The sequence below is a fragment of the Crinia signifera genome, chromosome 2 (assembly GCF_055691185.1).
Source record: "Crinia signifera chromosome 2, ASM5569118v1, whole genome shotgun sequence".
NCBI lineage: Eukaryota > Metazoa > Chordata > Amphibia > Anura > Myobatrachidae > Crinia > Crinia signifera.
Genome location: NC_139218.1, coordinates 379,954,368 through 379,967,355, shown reverse-complemented (window position 1 = coordinate 379,967,355; position 12,988 = coordinate 379,954,368). Strand labels below are relative to the sequence as shown.

Below are 12,988 nucleotides of genomic sequence, written 5' to 3'. Positions count from 1 at the left end.
TGTCTTCTTGCCATTGTTATTTATAAAAGTGTTTTTTTTTTTCATTAAGTAAAAGCACTATGTTAATTTCTGTGCACTTGATTGTCCCTGCCAAACATGAATAACAAATATCCTAATTAGGAACTGAGCCCTGCTTAATTATGAGATCAGTCTTCTGGCCCACACTAATACAAGTATAATGATCAATTATCTGCACAATGCCGAAGTGACTGCTGCTCGTCTTTAACAACGAAAAACACCAAAAAATAAATAAAAAAGATACAATATTTGGCTCTGAGTCGGTGTCTGATAACTGTAATCTGGCGGGTGACATAAATGAATTGACTGTTGTGCATGACATTGCTGATTGCACTTACTGAGGACTGATTACAGACTGTTTATCGATAGATGACAAGATAGAGGCTCAGAGGTATCAAGAGGAGAGAATGTCGTTTTCAGAATTTTCACAGGAAAAAAAAAGGGATTTGTCACATTCCTCAGAATGGGCGGATTCTCTAATAACCGCGGCTGCACATCGCCGGCATCCCCATTATTAATAATCGCATATGTTACTGCATATGCGATTATTGACAATTATTAACGCAAAGGGAACCCTCACCCGGCTGTGAGGGCTCCGCTTCCTCCTCCCTGCACCGCTTCCGGGTCACGAGATCACTGGTCCGGGCAGCACAGCAGGAGGCTTGCCAAGCACAGGTGAGGTGGATGCATCGCGGATCGGCAGCGGGGGACGCAAAGGGATGCCCATAGGACATCTAGAACTGGCGTAACCCCCCCCTCACCGCGCAACGAAGCCCCAGCAGGGGCTTTGCTGCATATGAAAATGCGGCAGAAACCCCGAAAATGGGGGTTTTACAGCATTTTTAGTTTGGCGCATCTCACCCAATGTAACAAGAGACATTCCGTTGACAAATCAGAGTTAACTCTGGTGCCGCCTAGTGACAACCAAACACACACACGCCCCGCCCCCTCCCCGTCGCTTCTCCTCCGGACATCAGTCCAGAGCGCATCCCTGTGATATGACATGTTACCATAAGGGGGGGGGGGATGTTCCAAATCACAAAAAAAAATCCAATATCCATCTGATCCCAAGCATTTTGGATATGAGAGACTCAACTTGTATTTGTAATTTCAATAAACAAAAAACAATTCAACCTCTTAAAAGCAAAACTTTCACAACCGTTCTCCCGGATACAGTATGTGTCTCATTTTCCCGTGGACTTTTGTACATGTTAGCTATTCCAGTGATACAATTGAGTCCAGAATATAAATATCTCTGCTGAGAAATCCCTTTTAAATGGTGCATAACCTCAATTAGCCTTCAGCAGCTATAGTAGGCAGTGGAAGCACAGATGCCAGGCACTTGCTCTTCATCAATATTGAAATGCTGGTGCTCCTCAGTGTTTTTATCTGAAATTCTGAAAATGTTTAAAATCTTGAAGTTACTATGGTAACGGAAGTTGTAGAACCCGGAGTAATAATCGGTGGGTCCCTTTAAATCATGGATGACTGAGTGTGAGTGACAATGCTTTGAGGTACTCGGATCCCCTGATCGCATAGATTAGGTTACCATGGCAATCAGTTCATACGATTATAGGTATTCCTATTGTTATAATTACTCTTGTCCCCTGTCGATTGAGCAATGGAGGCAGCGTACCTACCAATATTTCACAAGACTTGCCAGGAACGCTTGCTAAAGCTACCGATTCCCCAGCCCGGTGCAGAAAGACGCATGTCCACAAAGGGATCGGAAATGGAAAAAGAATGACAGTGCGGAATGAAATATATTTTAAGATTAACAATATTCTTTGAAACAGAATAGCAGTAATTCAACAAAAAATATAACTGCTATAATATATATATATATATATATATATAGTCCAGAGATCTGCACACTGTGGGGCAGAACGGCGAGCACTCGCCAATCACAAAAACCAAATGATTTGTGAAATCCAAAATAGTCAATAATCAGTTTATTAAGGAGTCATCAGATTCCAGCAATGACACAAAGGTATATTTGTGTGACAGCCCCGACGTTTCGGTCCAAATCATGGACCATTATCAAGGAGCATAGCCATCATAGGAGCATGGTAGTCAGCGTTGAAGAAAAGGTCTGCCAAGTAAGTCAGATCCGGTGGTAGCTGACACTGGATCTGTCACACAAATATACCTTTGTGTCATTGCTGGAATCTGATGACTCCTTAATAAACTGATTATTGACTATTTTGGATTTCACAAATCATTTGGTTTTTGTGATTGGCGAGTGCTCGCCGTTCTGCCCCACAGTGTGCAGATCTCTGGACTATTTTTGAGTGTACACCCTCCTGGGCCTACACTCTTGGTTGGGCACCCCATTGTTGTTTCCTTCTGGGTGAGAGTGCGGTCTTTCTCTGTATTTATATATATATATATATATATATAATATATATTATAATATGTATATATATTTATATATACTAGAAAGTCTGTTCGAAGCAAATGCTTCGAAAGCTAGTCTGCTACCATGTAATTGCCTCTGTGTTTGTGCACGTGTGAGAGAGAAAGAGATGTAGTTTCACTCGCTGCCAACAGATGTCAGTGTTTCGGGGACACACAAACGGACACTAGACATGTATAGATGATATATACAAGTTAAAAGCCCATCAAAATGACAGCTTCCGCAATATATTTTCACTTTGAGCTGTGACAGTTTTTTACTTTCACTTGGAGCGGTGACATACTAAAAATAGGTGGGTGGACGAACGAAAAACAACAGGATAAGTAGGAACGGAGGGGAACGGAGGCAGGATAGGAGGATCAAAAGAGGTTAGGAGGAGGGATAGGCTAGTCGAAAAAAGTGGGTTTTGAGGGAGCGCTTGAAGGAGGTAAGGGAATCAGAAAGCCTGATGGGTGGCGGGAGGTTGTTCCAGTGCAGGGGGGCAGCGCGAGAGAAGTCTTGGACACGGGAGTGGGAGGAGGTGATTAGGTAAGAGGTCAGTCGGCGGTCAGCGGTGGAGCGAAGAGGACGGGAGGGAGTGTGGATAGAGATCAGTGAAGAGAGGTAAGAAGCGGTGGAGGAGGAGAGAGCCTTGTAGGTGGTGGTGAGGAGTTTAAAGAGAACTCGGAAAGGAATGGGGAGCCAGTGAAGAGATAGACAGAGGGGGGAGGTGGAGGTAGAGCGGCGGGAGAGGAAGATGAGCCTAGCAGCAGCGTTAAGAATGGTTTGGAGAGGTGCGAGGCGGGTGAGAGGTAGCCCAGAGAGAATGTTGCAGTAGTCAAGGCGGGAGATGACAAGAGAGTGAATGAGAATTTTGGTTGCGTCAGTGGAGAGGAATGGTCTGATGCGTGAGATGTTGCGTAGGTGAAAGCGGCAAGACTGTGAGAGAGCACGAATGTGGGGGGTGAAAGAGAGGGAGGAGTCAATGATGACCACTGTTGAGTGGACTCTTGTCAGTGGCGGTACTTCACCTCATTTAGGAGGAGTAGGTAGCCTTTTATACAGATATATAAATATATATCTAAATATATGTAATCATATATTGTGGCAGGGACCGCATACTTCCACATGAATGTAATGTGGAGGATCCAGACCAGGTTTTGGTAGCAGTAGCAGAATCCCAGGTGTGTAATCAGCAGCACCTGGGAATTCCTGATATAAGGGTTTCCAGGGCAGAGTCAACTTGCTCTTGATGGTGGATTAGCTGTATACACAATATACATACACACACATACACTATATATATATGTGTGTATACTTGTATATTTTTGTGTATATATGTATTGTTTTTATATATTTTTATTTTATTTTATTATCCTATTTGTTTATGCAAAAGATACATTTTATTTGTTTATTGTTTTCTATTTTTATTGTCACCGAGTAGTTGATACATATTCTGTTATTGGGATGCAGTGCTACAGTACCCGCTGAATTATCCCTAGAATTTGGGGTTTTTAATTGGTCACTAATTGTCCATTACAGGATCCACTGATGCTGGAGGAGGCTGAGAAGCAGAGAAACTGAGGGAGGATAAGGGAATTGGGCCAAAAGACGCATTTGGCAGGTATGAGCATTGCCTTGGGCTGGAAGATGGTCTCTGTGTACCCTGTTGTGTTCCTGAGCATCAATATGTCTATGTAATGTCTGTGTCATATACGGTACAGATGTTCTTTTCCAACCAATGGTTTGTGCTATAGCTGGTGTTCCACTGCCATCTGTAATACTGCACCACTGATTTGTTAAAAGACAAGTCACTGTAAAGGCCCCCATACATTAGGCCAACTTGTCCTTAGTTGGACCCAATTCTCATGTGAGCCGCCTGGGAGCTCCCCGGGTGGCTCACATACAATTTGGCACTTGATGAGTCAAATTTTACATGTGATAAATCGCTTGCGATTTATCACATGTCAGGGAGCAGGGGGCGGGCGGTGAGGGGCAGGGGGCCGAGGGTGATCCTCATCAGGGGGAGCAGTGGGGCGGGCAGCGGGTCCCTGAGCGCTTAGCTGGTGGCGCCGGCGAGTGCTGACCTGGCCGGGTGGCGTGATGATCACAGATATCAGCAGAGTGCGGGACGGGACGTGCAGTGGCTGGCGGGTATTAGATTTTTAAAATACCTGTCAAATGACTGCCCGTTCTCTGAATGGCTGAGAGCTCAGAACGGCCGGTCATTTGACAGGTATTTTTAAAATCTAATACCCGCCACTGCGCGTCCCGTCCTGCAGCGCTGCTAAATTTTATCTGTGATCATCACACCGGGTGTGGTATGACTCACCGACAGTCGGGATCCCGACAGTCATTATCCCGACGTCGGGATCCCGACTGCCTGGCCTCAGACAGCGTGGCCAGCGCAACAAAGCCCCTTGCGGGCTCGCTGCACTCGCCACGCTGCGGGCACGGTGGCGAGCTACGCTCGCCACCTATTCTATTCTCCCTCTATGGGGGTCGTGGACCCCCACGAGGGAAAATAGCCGCCGGCCGTCGGGAACCTGGCCGTCGGTGTTTTAACAGTCGGGATCCCGACGTCGGGTTAATGACAGTTAATGACTGTCGGGATCCCGACTGTCGGGACCCCGTCCGGCACCCATCACACCGCCTGGCCAGGTCAGCACTCGCCGCCGCCGCCAGCTAAGCGCTCAGGGACCCGCTGGGAGGTCGGACAGGGAGGTCGGACGTGATCTAATGTGCTGACCGTCCAACCTCCCTGATCCGATGCGCACGGGACCGTGCATCGGATCGGATCAGATATCACACACCTGCGATTTTGGGGCGATTTCACACGGTTATCGGCCCAAAGTGCCGAAATCAGATCAAACGTCCCAAAATCGCATAGTGTATGGGGGTCCTAGAGAAGAGAATTGGGACAAGTATTATGACCAGGCTAGGCAGTCAGGGGTAGATGTATGAAGCAGTGATAAGGGAGGAGAAATGGCCCATGGCAACCAATCAGCACTGAAGTAACATCTATAATTTGCATAATATACAATTACACAGTGCAGCTGATTGGTTGCCATCTGCCACTTCTCCTCTGGCTCACTTCTTCTCCCTTATTACTGCTTCTTACATCTCCTCCTCATTTCCTTATAGAGAAACCCTATAGATGGAAGAAGCGCCACTTAGTGGAAGTGTAGACAGCAAGCCTGAGTCTCCTTCCAGAAAGTATACAGATTTAATGGCTGCGGATGTCATATGTCAACTCTGATTTATTTATATTGAAGGTCTGGTGACTGCTTGGTATACTGACGGTGTAGCTGACAGGCCCGCCCTCAGGGGCTTTCAAATAAGTAGAAACATTCATAATTTATTGATAAAGTAGCAAAGAAAAAACACTAAAAGTGGGAAACAACAGTTTTTAGATGGTTCATTTGCTCTCTGAGCGTTGCCTACATATTCTCCCCGCCAGTTACTGTCTGAGAAAATCAAACTCCTATAATGGACAAAACCATGTGCACTGCAGGTGGGGCAGATGTAACATGTGCAGAGAGAGTTAGATTTGGGTGAGCTATTTTGTTTCTGTGCAGGGTAAATACTGGCTGCTTTATTCTAATGGGCCCTACACACATAGCGATGTGTGCAGGGCTACCTAGCTATGCTAGGTCGGGCTGTGCTGCGCCGCTATCGCATAGCACACAGAGCTGACAGCCCACACATAGAGCGAGCTGTCAGCTCTGTATGCTAAGCGAGCAGACAGCGCCAGTGTTCTCCGGTGGGAGAACCCTGCCGATGCCGAGATTGATGGACACTGTCCATCAATCTCGGCCAGCGATAAAGACGCGCGGGGACGCGCACTGCTGCCGATAGAGCCCCCACACATACACCGATGTGAGGGCATTTGGTAAGCGACTTTGCCAAACTAAGCAAAATCGCTTATAAAATGCCTTAATATCGGCATGTGTGTAGTCCGTATTACACTGCAATTTAGATTTCAGTTTGAACACATCCCACCCCAAATGTATATCCCGCTGCCAATGTTCCATCTGCCCCACCTGCAGTGTATGGTTTTGTCCATTAAAGAAATAGATTGCGTTTTCAAACCAACCTGAATCACCCCTATTATGTACACGGCGTAACCCAGCGGCGTATCACCTGGCGCGTACCTCTCTCCGCCGCAGCACCCTGAAGCAGTACAGTATAAATTCCCTTTTATGGTGCAGTAATTGTTTTTAAATCTTCACTTTTCCCGTGTTGCAGATAATCCAGCTCAAGTGCAGCTACATTTCCTCAAGTGTTACTAATTTGAAAGCTAAATATAGGGCTGTGCATTCTCCATAATAAATGCGCTGGAGTGGATGAAGTGAAAGCTATATTTTCCTGAAATACCTGTTGGTGACTGACAGTGACTCCCTGGGAGGAAGCATTAAACGGCCGATCGTGTCCACCGCTGTGTGACATTCGTGTCACACATTGCATACACTTTGACGTGTTAAAGGGACAAAACACTGAAATATTGCCGATTGGAATTCAATATTCTTTATTCATGCAACAGAATAATGCCAGGGCTGAGAGATGCTGTTATTGTTTGAGATTTTGTGGCTCAGCCTCAATTTCATCCTGGGGATACCTATGTTGCTGAAGTCACAGAGTGAGTGGGAGTGGCCACTGGAACACATACAATGTCACCAAATGGGAGGGTCCTACATAGTACATATGATGTCACTGAATTGGAGGAATCAAAGTAAAACTTCTGTTGATACAGAATGGAAGGGTCTTATGTAAAATAAATGTCGCATAATGAAAAGAGTCCAATGGAAAACATATGACGTCACAGAATGGGAGGGTCTAATGGAAAAGTAATCGTTTGAGAGGCGTTACAGATAGGGGGAGACGTATGTCAAAGAATTTGGAAAGCCAGCGATGTTAATCAGTTGCGACATAGGAGTCGTTGCCACCCGATGCAACTTTGCAATGCGCCATCATTGTCTTGCAACGGCAGTTGCAAAGCTATGACGGCCTGGGACTGTTTGGGGATGGGTAACTAGGAGTGGATTCAAAAATGCAGGTGTGTTGCTATAATTTTTGGGGCATGTTTTAGCATGTGATTGCAATACCATATACAACTGCAATGGCTCCAGCATCTCTTTTGCTGCGGCTTTATCATGCAAACACAGAATTCCGATAATCGGCTGATCTCTGACGGACCCAGCACCTTCGTACGCAGCCCAGTGTCTCTACAACAGTCTAACCCCCCCTTTCATTTCCTGTATCTCCTTGTTCCCCAGTAGTTGCGGCCCTGGGTTGGAGGTCTATGTAAATGAGTGACATACTCTCTGTGCAGCACTGCTGAATTAGGGGTTAAAGGGCACTCTAGACGGATCAAGTGGTTCTTATCTGCCGGCAATTTCAAATTCTACGTTTCTATGGTTGCGCTTTATAAATAACTATTAATAAATTATAATTTACCGCTTTGCTTTAAAGCAAACCTAGTTTGCGGTGACTCATTGAGAACAGCAATAAAAAAACATACAAGCAATATATCATTTACATTCTGAGAGCAGTTCTGCTCATTAATCCTTAGGTTTCCATCAGCCTACACAGTAATGTAAAGGAAAGGTGGCATCTAGATCCAGCCTCGTGGGCCTGTAATTGTGTACGCCGCCTCCTTATATAGATCATGCAGAAACATTAAGCGTGACCTTGGCGTAATAACTTTAATAACAAGCATCTTCGGAAGACGGTGTATTAAACAGAGAAAGATATACATCAGTCTGAGATTAGCGCGGAGATAGAGAGATATTTTGCTTTCTTATTAGGTTTTCATTATCTGGCAATGTGGAGAGCAATCCTTCCCTAGGCTCTGGCTGCAAGTGGAGAATTTGTTCCTGATTTATGGAAAATATCTGCATTTCATATTGCATCTTATGACCCACTGATGGAGAAGCCCCTTTAAGAAGATCTATAGCTGTAAGCCTTTGAGGATTGTGTCTGCTACCAGCCTGTGCTTTCGGCTCCCCCACCATTCTCTTATTAACAACAATGCACGTTCTAGTACAGCCCTGCCGAAGAATGCATCCCGCAGAGAGCTGCCTTGCCGCTGCTTATTCACATCGTTCCTCTGCCAAAAACCAACTGTTACTTTAGTATCAACGTTTACATACCACGTTACAGCCTCACACATCCAGAATTAGCATCTGCACAGACCCGGCTTTCCCCTGACACTGTAAACCGCTGAACTGTACCAAGGGGCGGGATTCAGGCCTGTTAGCGTGGTTGCAATTTGTGCAGATGGATAAAAACATGCTGCACTGCAGGTGCGGCAGATGTAACATGGGCAGAGAGAGAGTTAGATTGGGGGGGGGGGTATTTTGTTTCTGTGCAGGGTGAATACTGGCTGGTTTATTCTTACACTGCAATTTAGATTTCAGTTTGTACACACCCCACTCAAATCGTACTCTCACTGCACCTGTTACATCTGCCCCACCGGCATTGCAGCAATGTTTTATCCATCTGCAACAATTGCAGCCTTGCCAACATGTCTGAATCAGGACCCAAGCGTTAAGTATATAAATATATTTTGCTTCTAATTTTTGTCTGCGTTTAATTGCCTTGTGTGTTGCCAACTACGACGGCTTTGTGTCGTTTCCCAGGGCAACCGTGCCTGATTATATGAAGGTATGGCTAAAAAGCACAGAGATAAAGGAAAAGAAGGGAAAAGAAATGTATTTTGAAAACAAAACTGCAGCGTGAACCTTCAGCTCTAAAGTCGTCTGAAGGTAGAGTCCTCTTTGCTAGGGATGGCCATTGACCATCGATGATTCAAAATCAACGATGGTTTATGGCCGATGTTGAATACTTTTGCCATCGATGGGGAAAAACCAGATGGTTTCCCTCCATCGATGGCACAGAAAAACATTTTGTGGTGTTTGTACCAGGGAACGCAGCTTAGCTCCGTCCCCAGACAGCCACGATGCCGCACCCTCAGGTTTTGATTCGCCCACAGGCTAATCAGCCAAACACAATGGGTGACCATCGATAGGTAAAAATATTGATGGTCATCCATTGCTTAGTTTAGCACTATCGATGGCCAGTTGCACTATTGCCATAGATGGCAACCATCGATGGCAACGGCAACGATGGCCATCCCTACTCATTATCTGATTTGTTAGCAAAGCAAAAAAGCACACAACTGGGCAAACCCATGTTGCGCTGCAGATAGGGATGATGTAACAGGTGCAGAGAGATTTAGATTTGGGTGGGTTACATATGAAATAGATTTTTGCCTGCAGGGTATATATATTGGCTGATGTTATTTTCACAATGCACTCTCCACTGAAATCTAATGCTCTCTGCACACGTTACATCTACCCCACCTGCAGTGCAGCATTGCCCAGTTGTGTGCAGTTATTTTGCTGCCTAGAGTAACCGCCATGCACAATGCTGTAGGGATAAAGGCAGATATTTACATAGCAGGCAGGCTCTCCAAAGACTCCTAACGGCCTGTCTGGGGCACCCAGCAGCTGCACAGTCTGGTATTAGGGATTGAATTCCACACTGCTTCAGCCGACTATGCCCCATTACTGCAGCGACAATGTTGTCTTTGTAACAGCACTTTACCTTGAATTTTAAATAAGGTTCATTAATGTCAATGCCTTTTAACCAGGCTTGCGTGCCCCGCTATTCAGCAGCATTTCTGTCCCCGGACGGAACTGCCATGTGTTTATATCATTCAGAAAATGTTTTGACATCCTTCTTCTCCGATTTCCCCCCTTCCCTCTCATGCTCCCACCCCTGCCCTCCAGTGTAACTGATTTTTCTCATTAGGTCGGAGTACCTGCCACATCAGTCTGGCAATCTCCCCTGTGATATATATTTGCTACCATAATTCACATGAATACACAGCTGGTTCCTATCTATTGTTGTCTGAATTATGACACAAATATACCACTGGGTGATTCCTTAGGGGGCGCCTAATCCTTTACTTATTTATATATTTATTTTATAGCGTAGTGTTTTTTGGGTACTTGTTTCCTAGCACGGCCACAATCTGGAGTAATCGTGTACCTTAAGTTAAGGTACACGATTACCCCGATGGACCCGATTTCCTTTGAAATCAGGTCCATTTGGCCGGCTAGGATAAAATATCGGGGGCATCGCGTCGGTCGGGACCATTAACAATGGTCCCGACGCGACCGACGCGATGCCCGCGATTTCCCCATAGGCTTCAATGTTAAAAAATATTTTAACATTGAAATCTTGTCGGGAAAGGTAAAATATCGGGGGCATCGCGTCGGTCGTGACCATTAACAATGGTCACGACGCGATGCCCCCGATTTTTCCATCGTGTTCAATGTAAAAATATTTTTTTACATTGAAATAGTGAAAAAAAATGTGAAAAATGTGAAATGGGCCAATATGACCCATTTCACATTATAGATGTCCCCGTCGTCACCCCACGATAGACGCCAACCCGAAGCGTGGCGAGCGCAGCGAGCCCGCGAGGGGCGGCGGTGCGCGTCCTCCGACCTTTTCATTCCCCTACTATCCACGTCGGCGTGGAGTTGAGAAAAGAATAGTGTGGCGAGCGCAGCGAGCCCCGCGAGGGGACACGGATACCTTCACAGTTATACGCGTCCCTTCGCGGGCTTCACAGGTGTCCGTGGCGACACGGACACCTGTGAAGTCCGCGAAGGGACGCGTTTACCTGTGAAGGTATCCGCGTCCCCTCGCGGGGCTCGCTGCGCTCGCCACGCTTCGGGCTCGGTGGCTCGCTGCGCTCGCCACACTATTCTATTCTCAACTCCACGCCGACGTGGATAGTAGGGGAATGAAAAGGTCGAAGGACGCGCACCGCCGCCCCTCGCGGGCTCGCTGCGCTCGCCACGCTTCGGGTTGGCGTCTATCGTGCGGTGGGGTGTACGCCATTAAATTTGGGGGGGGTTGGGAATATTTTTACACTGAATCCAATGTAAAATCGGGTCCCAGGGACCCGATTTACATTTCATCAAAAAAAAAAAACGGGTCAAAAATCGGTCGGTCGCGTCGATCGCATCGCATGCGACCAAATCGCATGCGATGCGATCGACCCGATTTTTCCGACACGACCACCCCGATGTAAATCGGTGTGGCCGTGCTAGGAAACAAGTACCGTTTTTTGATTGTTAGATTTGTCAGATATTCGGGATACAGTGTCATCATATCTTTTTCTTTTTTGTTATACGTACTTTGTCATAGATTGGTTACCGGTGTCTCTGGGCGAGATGGACTAATCCTTGAAAGTGATAAAATGGAGAGTGCTAAACCATCAACCAATCAGCTCCTGTTATTTTACTTTTTACCCGGGTCTGCTGGAGGGACCTGGGTCTGAAAATCTTCATGGTCCTATACTGAGAAGGAGGAGCTGTGAGCAGTGCTGTCTGGGTGTGGCCAGAGCCATGTGGGCGTGTACATCCCTGATACAATCAGCCCCAATATCTCCTGAAATGCATAGAAATTTAAACATTTCACAATTTGGTGAAAAACCTAGAAAAACGTCTGCGTTCGATTTTTGTGACATCCGGATATCGTGGAATGTCAGCCAGTGCAGAACATTTAGGGCATTATTCTAGTTCACTCTTTCTGACAAAATCCTTCTTAGATGGACAAAACCATGTGCACTGCAGGGGGGCAGATGTAAAATGTGCAGAGAGAATTAGATTTGGGTGAGTTATTTTGTTTCTTTACAGGGTAAATACTGGCTGCTTTATTTTTACACTGCAATATAGATCTCATTTTGAAGTAAAACCCCACCCAAATATAATTCTCTTTGCACAAGTAACATCTGCCCCACCTGCAGTGCACATGGTGTTGTCCATCTAAGAAGGATTTTGTCAGAAAGAGTGAACTAGAATAAGGCCCTTAGTTTCAATGATCCTATGAGAATACAGTGATATTGCATGAGATCAAAGTGCAGCCAGCAGCAGATAATTTGCATTATTTTTAAAACGACCAATCAGGAAATACTATAGGCGGAATGGGGAGGGGCCTGTATTGTGAAGAGGACTTGGCTTTCTTGTTAATGTTTGAGCAAATATGTCTACTGTATTGAGAAAAAAATGTATACTCCATCTATATAATAGCACATATGTAGGTTTTTCTGTGGCTGCAGAAGAGGGATGGAGTAGGTAAACCGGGGCTTTAATTTAAACTACATTTAATGGGGCTATTTATCAAAGCAATTGGTGAAATTCTGGAGGAAAGAAATTACTACAAATTTATCAAGGAAAACAGACCTGTAGAAATCAATGGTGGTGTTTCTCCTGAGACGTATGAAGCAATCACTTTGTCGCATGTTTGTTGGTCAGGATAAATAACCCTGCTCAAAGTACGCCTTCCGAGTGTTGGAACCTCATCAACTGCCAATGAATCCAGGCCTTTTTCTGAGCTGTCACTTTGGCCTGACGGGAGAACACTGACAGCAGTTCATCAAATGCATGCGTTTATGTATCTGGGCACAGCAGGGTTTTATATCTACATAGAGAGATAACTACTATAACGTACAGTAAATGCAATAATACTGACTGTCCTGTATGTTTTGCAGTGCTT

General features: G+C 45.7%; 1 protein-coding gene across 6 annotated transcripts in view; it reads left to right on the top strand.

Annotated features, from left to right (window-relative positions):
* The window catches only part of FAT3 (FAT atypical cadherin 3), a 475,518-nt gene that overhangs the window by 93,204 nt on the left and 369,326 nt on the right, over nt 1-12,988 (top strand). For 5 of the 6 annotated variants that reach the window (XM_083170147.1, XM_083170150.1, XM_083170148.1 and 2 more), the window contains exon 2: nt 3,956-4,037. The exons of the other annotated variant lie outside the window; for it this stretch is intronic. The gene's annotated coding sequence lies outside the window, so the exon portion shown is untranslated. The remainder of the gene's footprint in view (nt 1-3,955; nt 4,038-12,988) is intronic. 6 annotated transcript variants of the gene reach the window in all.